The following is an 8,936-nucleotide window of genomic DNA, read 5'->3' as shown; positions in this document are numbered from 1 at the left end:
CGTGAGGGAAGCGCGCCTCTTCGACGCCCGTTCAGCCCCACCCCGCACCACGTGCCCCACGGCTCAGCATTGGCAATGTGCGGGGCGGTGCAGGCGGCCCCCCTGAGATTGGCCGTGCACCCCCTGTGAAAAGTACTCGCCATCCCTCCCTACTGCTGCAGGCATCTGCGGGCGGTCCCCATTGCCGCCATCAACTCGCCACCAACACCGCTGTGGCCGCCTGCGGGAGCTCCCCGCCCAGCCCAGCCCACCCCCACTGCCAACACTGCCGTGGCTGCCTGCGGGAGCCCCCCCTCAGCCTACGTCCACTGACACGGCCGCCACTTGCGGCCAGTCGCCGTGCCCCCCCAGCCTCCGTGGGCACGTGTTGTTCACACTACTCGGGACGGCAGACCGTGGCCCCACAGAGCCAGGCAGCCACGTTGAGGTTTGGGCCCACCCCGCGGGCCATAGCGGTACCCATGTCCATCGTTTCATAGTGCTTAGAGTCAGTGAAAGGATGAACATGGGTACACCTACCTACACCCCTGGGCGGGAGCGTGGGCCCAAACCTCAACCGGCCGGTGGTCCGCGGTTTGCTGGGCCGGCAACTTCTGGTCTGCAGTTGTGCCCCCGCAGACTCAAGAGGCACCAGTCATCCCTGAGTACATCCATCCAAGGTGATCTTAAACTAGTTTCAGCCATTTTGAAAGCAGTTGATACTCACTAAACTTATGTTGCGTTACAGATTTGAACCAGTTCCCGATCACTTATACCAGTTTACGTGTCCTAGCCTAAGAGGATCCTGAGTGGGTTCAGGCATCTCCCTCCAGCCAAGGGAGGTGCTCACCTCCGTAAAGCAATCAGGACTCGTGGTAGAGGTGATCTCTTTTATTAGACCAACTAGATTTTTGCAAAAAAAAATTAAATCTTTAATTGCAAGGTTTCAGGCACAAACACGCTTCATCGGGCATCGGAGAAAAGGTTGGAAAAGTTCTCCTGGGTAAAAGATAACACCTTTACCACAAGCCCAGATTGCTTTTTCCTCTAGACTAATATGGCTACAACTTGGATACCTCCCTAAAGCACATCCTTCCAGTCAGCATTTCCTACTGAATACTTTAGGTAGTATCCCAGCTGGCGTTTCCTAATTCTATTCTTAGATATCTAACTTTCCAGGTACAATGATACCTGGGGTGTGTTAGGCACCTGGCATAGGGCTGTGAACTCCATTAGGTTCTGTGACATGTGAAAATAGCCTTTCATATCTAGCAAGACAGAACATCCTCTTTGTCCCCAAATTACATGTTCATTCAGCTGGGATTTTTTGCTTGGTCTGGACATTAACACTAGATCCTATAATGATGGATGCTATAGAAAATCCATCCAGTTAGAGCAGTTACTCAGCCTGTTCAGTTCCCAGATTTAAGTGCACCAACAAAAAAAAAAACTTTACAAAACCTAAACACCAATAGCTATGACAGGAGAGTTAAAAATACTACATGGAATCAGTTTATTTGGATTCTGATTATTCAGAGCAGGGGTTCTCTCTAATCTGGATTTTTACATGCTTTGCATAGTAGGTCTCCAGTCCACAGAGGAGCTGTTTGATGCTACTCAAGTATGCGTAATACGAAATAATACAGTCATACAGCTACCTACCTGCAGTGGGTAAAACTCAAACCCTGCAGCTGTGTGCTATGCGTGAAAAGCTGGAAGGAAACTGAATAACCAATTAAACTGTGCCTTGTCTTTTACTTGCCCAAGTAAAGCACCAGGTAAGCAAACAGCATGATTTGTAAAGATTCTGAATTTATTTCTATTTTAAGCTAAAGTGTTAACAGTATGCTTAAACACGTGCATATTTGTAGGATTGGAGCCTAAAACTGAATTCTTAGGATGACTAACTACTCCATTACACGTCTCTCTACACAAGCCAGCAATACACAATCTAAAGTCCATTAAGCGTACATAGAAGAACATTAGTATGAACGATGCAGTTTTAAAAAATGCACCAGCATCCTTTGGAAAGAAGTCAAGCTCTCTTTCTTCCGCTCTCTCCTTATGCTTCCTCCCAGACAGACTTCTTAAATAATGTTATTGGAGCCTGCAGAACAATAAGCCTAACAATGTCCTGGTTTTCTTAGGACACAAGCTCCATGCAGTTTCTGGTATGAAACAATTCATAGCCAGGGCCCCTTCACTGAGAATGCGATGGTTCCTGTTCTCTCATTTCCAACCTGTCCTACTTTATCCTCAGTGTATTCAGTGAATAGGTTGTTAATGATGAGTGAAATGAATACCATTCAGTGTTGGCCAATTACAGGTTGAGCCTTTGGTGCCTATACATTTTGCTCCTTACATACTATCCTTTATTCTGCATCTCTTTGTACACGGGATAGTAAAAGGTTGGAAAAGTCAACACCACATCCCCTGCTCTGATCCTGCTGGTCAGTTAAGGACACACTGATTTCATTAGATAGCTCGGGAAAGGACTGAGCCACATGTGGGAAGCCCAGTTTGAAAGGAATGAAGCGAGCTCTTGGGAGAATGGGGTTGAAACGCTCGTGGGAGGATGTGGGGTTGAAACGCTGTTATATTTCTTCCTACCCTGTCACGCTCTACAAAACTTTATCACACTGATAATGCAAGGTATAATTTCCGGGCCTCTTTCATGGCAATTTTTCAGACTAAGGGTCCAAGTAAACAATGAGAGACTTGTGGCCATCTGGCTCCGCAGGCTGGATCTGGCCCCTGGGCCATAGTTTGCTGCCCCCATCCTAGACTTATCTTTTACAGGGCATGGTAATAAAAACATTTTTATGATTTCGGTCTTCTTAAAGGAGTACTGATGAATTTGAAGTACGGTACAAGAGCTCAATAGAGTGTACAGGTGTGTTCTTTTCCTTTGGAAGAGGAAGAAGCAGTGTTTTAGAAGCTCGGTTGGTTTTCAAAGTACAGGGAAGTTTGTGTGCTGATCTCAATGGGAGCAGGAGAGAATCCTAAGATAGTTTAGAGCCTTATAGCCAATTTCTTTTAAATTGTTCAGCTACCTTGCTATTTGATTTCTGCTTCAAAATTATTGCATAATTGAATTACAGTATAGTTTTGGGTGCTTAGTTTAACTTGAAGACCAGGAGAATAGGACTCAGGAGAATTTTGGTTTCATCTTGCCCAGGCACTCTTTCCTGCCTAGGCAGGGGTCAGACTCGATGATCTGTTGAGGTCCCTTCCGACCCTAGCATCTATGAATCTGTGAACTGCCAACAGGACCATTCTCCTACCTCAAAGTGTGCTGAAAACTGACACCAGCACGGATAGACCAATGACATAAATGTTAGCAAAATGCATGCTCAATCCTGCCTGATGGCAAATCCATTGCAGGTTCTCCGCAATAGTGCTAAAGACAGAGCACAAAGCTGTGACCCTTGAAATCCTACTTGAAGGCCCCCCATCATTTGCTATACATCCAAGAGGCCAGCTGACTAACTCCTTTCTACTCATTTCTTTCAAGTGAGCAGCTCAGATACATGGGGAGGGCTTGGTGGGAGGAATATGAGAGTTAAATGTTTGGGGAGGAACCTGGTGTTTACCAAATGTGCTAAGTGTCTTTAACAACACGCTGTGGAGCCCTCACCACTAATCACTTTACTGTATCTTGTCTTTCCTCTGTCTTTTTAGGCTGTGCCCTTTGAAGGATTGGGTCCAGCTCTCCCAGACAGGAAGATACACAGGAATCATTAAATGTCTGCGTTCACACCGAAACTCTTTCCATCACCAGCTGTGGAGGGATGGTGCCACCAGCATGTTATTTTCCTAATGTTGATAGACTACGTAAAGCAGAACAGTATTACTTGTCAGTACTGCATGGTCAATAGGCTCATAAATTCCCCAAATCCACCAGAGTCAGCTGGGAGTGATTTTTGATTAAAATGGTATCTTTAAACTTGTCATTCAACTGCCTGGCCACTTGTAAGTCCTCACATGCAGATATTCTGGCCAAAAACAAAATGAGAAACAATGGGATGAGACGATGCTAACTGCAAGGTGATGAACATAACTTCAGATTTTCTCTGAATGCAGAGAAGCAGGCTGGGACATAGGGTGAAGCCAGTGCATGTAGGAATGGTACAGGAGAAGCTTTCAGGGCCGAAGATAAAAGCTTTCAGGGCTAAAGATAAAAAGGACAAAGATCTGGAGAAAGAATTAATACAAGGGAAATAAGGTTGATGAGACCAGAGCTGTGAACCAGGGATCTGAGGTGGAAGTCCCAGTCCCTCCCTCCAGAAAGTTTCCCCATAGCATTGCTGCTTTACTTCCACTAGGCACTTGGCGCCTTGTTACATGGTACTTTTGGGTGGCTCCTAGAGCACTTAACTCCTGAAACTAGTTTCTAGCACTTGTTATGAAGCTCAAAGTTACGCCATTCCAGGGCAGGATGATGTCTGATCTGTGTTATTCAGTTCATGTTACACTAAGGTGTAGCCACTCTAGCTACAGCTCCTCGCTGACCTGGATCAGGCCCACTGTCCCTCCTTCCCAACACCCCAGATCCCCACTCCCCTCTTACTTGTGGCTGCCCGTGGTGTCTCTTGGGGAGCAGGCAGGGCAGGATTAACCTGCCTGCCCAGCCACTGCCACTCTCTGGGTGGGCTCAGCCCAGAGAAGACCAGCAGCTGCCAGCCAGGCAGGCAAACCCTCCCCTGCCTGCTTCCCAGGACAGGCAGCATGGGCAGCCACAAGTGAAGGAGAGAGTAGGAGGAAACCCTGGGGACGGAAAAGAGACAGTGGAAAACCCCAAGGGGTGGGAGGGAACCCTAGGGGCACGGGAAAACTCAGAGAGCCCTGGGGGGCAGAGGCAAAGCCTGGAAAGGGATTCTTACCTTTCAGTCTTCCAAGTCTGTGCTGGCCTGAAGGTGTGACCAAACTTGAGCCAGCGCTAACACTGATCAACATTTGTGTGGCTTACAGTGTAAGGTGTGATAAGGCCTTCAGCAACTCTGCTGGGGGAACTGAAGCAGTAACAGCAGATAAGCCTGGGAAAGGCTGAGAGATCAGCAGATGGAGACTGGGTTCTACCTTCCTTCTGCCATTCTATACTGTTAGTTTTCCTCATCCAACCCTCTTCCTGCCCAGATCCACGTAACTCTGCTTACTTTCTCTCTACCCTCATTGTTTTCCATATTCTGGACTTAGCCTTTTCAGTTAAAGTTAATAGGTAAAGGGGGGAAAGTAACAGCTTTTTCTACTGTTCAGCAATGTCAAGCCTGTAAAAGACTATTATAAACAATGAAGATTTTAAAGTATTAAACTAGCCTCTCAAAATTTCAAATGCTAAAATTCCACTTAAAAGGTTACTCTGTTCTACAAGCTGCATATTGTCACAAATCAATACAAGTTCCACCAGATCAGGTGCAGTATATAATTCCTGATCTTTCTGAAACTTTCACAAAGCCCAACTTTCCTGCGCTCACCTGCTCTGTAAAGGGAATTGTATTAGTGGATTCCATCACACAATACTCCTCTTTTGATGTACCAGTACCTAAAGCATGCTTTTGTTTTGTATTACATGTGCATCGTGCTACTAAGCCACTGATTCTCAATCAAGGTGTCATGAGATCCTTTTAAAGGTGATGCAGAGTGCCACAAAATACTAGCAGTTAGTTATGCAAACACCTACATCTGAGTCACAAGATAAACCAGAGATTTTAAAGAGGAATCCACAGTGTCAAAAACATTCTGGCCTTTTGTGGTCTGAGTTCTTTGCAACACAAAAATTGCTCTATTGTTTTTTCTGTAGTAGAAAAAAAAGAGTGAAACCTAAGAGTTGTCATTTTCCAAGGTGTGCCTTGAGCATAAACAGTTTGAGAACAACTGCACTAAGCTAAAACTGACAAGCATATGTAGAAGCCTTCACAGCAAAATGGTATCTAATTGGCAGTTTTGTTTAATAGAGGAATAAAAAGCTAAATGATGATGCTTTTCGTTATCAAGTTGTGTGGTTTGCTTGTGTGACTACAGAAGTTGGTATATAAACTTTTATCAGCAGTCACTCAAAACAGCTGATATTTGTCAGATGAACCAGAGTCTAAACCATGTAATTCCAGTACTCACTATCTCCACTGGTTCCAATTCTATTAACTTTATAATAATTAATCTTACATTACTCACACCCACATTGCTTGTTTCATATTTGTATTAACACCCTGAACACTCCATATGAGATGTTCAGCCAGTGTAAACAAGAACAAAATCATTTAAACAGCTTTTAAAAAACAATTTATATTACTTAAAACCAATTGGTCTTTTTAAAATTTTTGTGGCAGTTAACTATGCTGACTCATTCATTATCCACCGCAGAAAATATGAAAAGCTCACGTGAAGCTGTTTGCATGTCTTGGGAAATGACTACACACTCCGTAATGGAGAATGATTACTGCAGCCAAATTAACACAACAGTGATGACACAAACCCAAAACTTTTTCATCACATAGTAAATGCAATCGCAAAATAAAGATGGCATTAAATGTCTCTCACCTCCATGGCATGATAGGCAGAGTAGCAATTTACTACACAAGAGCAATGACTACACAACTTCCTTTTAGTCTGGGCTGTTTTCTCCTTCCCTTAGCATAAGACGTATTTGCCATGACACAGCAGAAGTACTATCAAAACTGAATGCTCAGACCTTAGATTGCTTTTGGGCCTTGAAAACTGCGTAGGCATTTCTGCTGCAGTAAACATTTTGTGTTCTTGCCATGTGAGCTGGTTGCCTTGCGCCAAGAGCATATGGGATCTCAGTTATGGTCCTTGTACCTCAGTTTCTCCACCAGTTGAGCTAGTAATACTCTCTGACCATGAGTGCCTGAACAAGTAGTTTTACAAGTCATAGAATGAAAATTTCCAGCTGGGTTTGATAAATATATCAGATGCCGGCTAGTCAGATGATTAAACTTTTAGACAGTTCAGTGCAAAACAGGAGAGGAAATTCACTGTCCCAGCAAGAAGCCAACTGTCCTGCCTCCAGCTTGCTGGGATTCTAATCACTGTGTGGACCTTTGATCCTGCCCAAGGGTTCCCCCTCTTGTATTAGCCTGTAGCTGGTCTCTGTCAGGCTGTTTTGAACTTTTCTCTTCCCACATTCCCTCTGGCTGCTAGAAAATAGAAGCATTCTCTCTTCCAACCTCTGGCCTTGAGGCAGCTCTATTAGTCTATCCTTTGCTCTCCTTCAGATGCTCCAATGCTGCTTTTTTCTGCTGTTTGGTCTTCCAAACAGAACTGTGAAGTGACACTTTTCTTTTCAGTGCCACCGCTACTTACAAGCTTCTATAAACATTACCAAAGCTCTTATCCATTGCCAGCGTGCTCCTGTTTGGCTCTGTGGGCTGGACCTGGCCTGCAGCCATAGGTTGCTCACCTATGACTTAGCTAGTTCCACATGCTTAGCCACAGGCCGATATGCCCCCTTATAATTGCATTTCTAGCCGCATGTATACAGCAGGGCTCTCCAAACCTCTTACCTGCCTCCCTGCTTGCTTCAAATGTTGAAGCAAGTCCTTTGCTTTCTCTTCTTGAAGAGGTAACAACCTGGGTCTCCATTGCACAACCACTCCTATCACCCCCCTTCCAAAAAGACACCACATTACTGAGTACATCCAACTGATCAGAGGTAGCCACATCCCATCACTACTCTCTCCATTACTTCCACAAGCTCTCACCTAACCCAGTTGTTCCCAACTCTCCCTTCCCGAGAGATGGCATTGAAACTCTTGCTAGGATTCATCACAGGCTATGAATACCAAGCAAAACCATGGTAAGACAAATCTTCCATGAAGAAAACAAGAGGAATGTTAATAACAGGAAATGGTGTATTTGAAAACTTGGATTTTTACTATTATACATTATCCCTAAAACAACGCTGTTCAATGAATCCTAAAAGCAAAGCTGGCATGACTGGCTATCTATTAACAATGAACCATAGCAGCAATCGTGACTTAACAAACTGTCTGCTAGAGCATATGTTACCTCTACATCTGCATCCTGAGCATCTTCTTCCAACACATCTAAGAATTTCAAGGTGGAAATGGCTTTATGAATATCAAGTGTGTCAACGTAGTCAGAAGGAGAGTCATTATCCATACACTTGCTTACCAGAAAGAAGCCCTCTATACTGCAAGATGAGAGTGATGTTCAGCAGGGGGGGCTAGCAGTCTTTCTTAAGTTTACTTTGAACTGCCTTCTTTTCTCCAACTGTGCTTTCTACCACTACACTGGTCTGTGGAAGAGTTAAAATTGATATGACAATAATCTCAGCTAAGTAAGAGTGACTCCCTAAACTACCGTTCTTATACTGGTGGACCATAGTCCAGATCCTTCTGCGGTTGTCTCTTGCCACACTTGGTACGGATTGTTCCCGCTCTTTCTAAGCAGTTAATTTTTTTTCTCTGGTCATCATCTTTGTGGGTATCTTCGTGGGTAAGATGAATATATGGCTGCCTATACATGTGCTTTGGGTAGCGGGGGTACATTTTAATTAGAGCAGTTCCCAGACAGCTGTTCTAATTAAAGCGGCTCACCATCACGCGTATTAACCCCCCACGTTTTTAAATGGCCACAGGCTGCTTTATCGAAAGCTCATTTGACAAGGTTTGGATAAAGCACCCCTGTGGTCATTTTAAAATGTGCAGGGGCTTAATATACAGGATGGTAAAGCAACACTGGAGCATTCTCATTAGAATGTAAAGCAGCCTGGATTAATCAAGTCTGCTCTGATGCATTCCAATTAGAACAAACATCTGTATAGGCAGCCTATGGCTTTAAAAAGTTTTACTTGGAGCCAGGAAATTATTTTGTTGAAGGACCTCAACTTGTAACTTTTGTTTAAACTGCAAAAGGAGGGGCAGGGGGAAGCTGGAAATCAGTGGAATAGTTTGGAATAACTTCATTTGATACAAGGG

Source organism: Crocodylus porosus, unplaced genomic scaffold (genome assembly GCF_001723895.1).
Source record: "Crocodylus porosus isolate Cpor-Errol unplaced genomic scaffold, CroPor_comp1, whole genome shotgun sequence".
Classification (NCBI taxonomy): Eukaryota; Metazoa; Chordata; order Crocodylia; family Crocodylidae; genus Crocodylus; species Crocodylus porosus.
The sequence above is the reverse complement of the archived record's forward strand: the minus strand, read 5'-3'. Positions refer to the sequence as shown.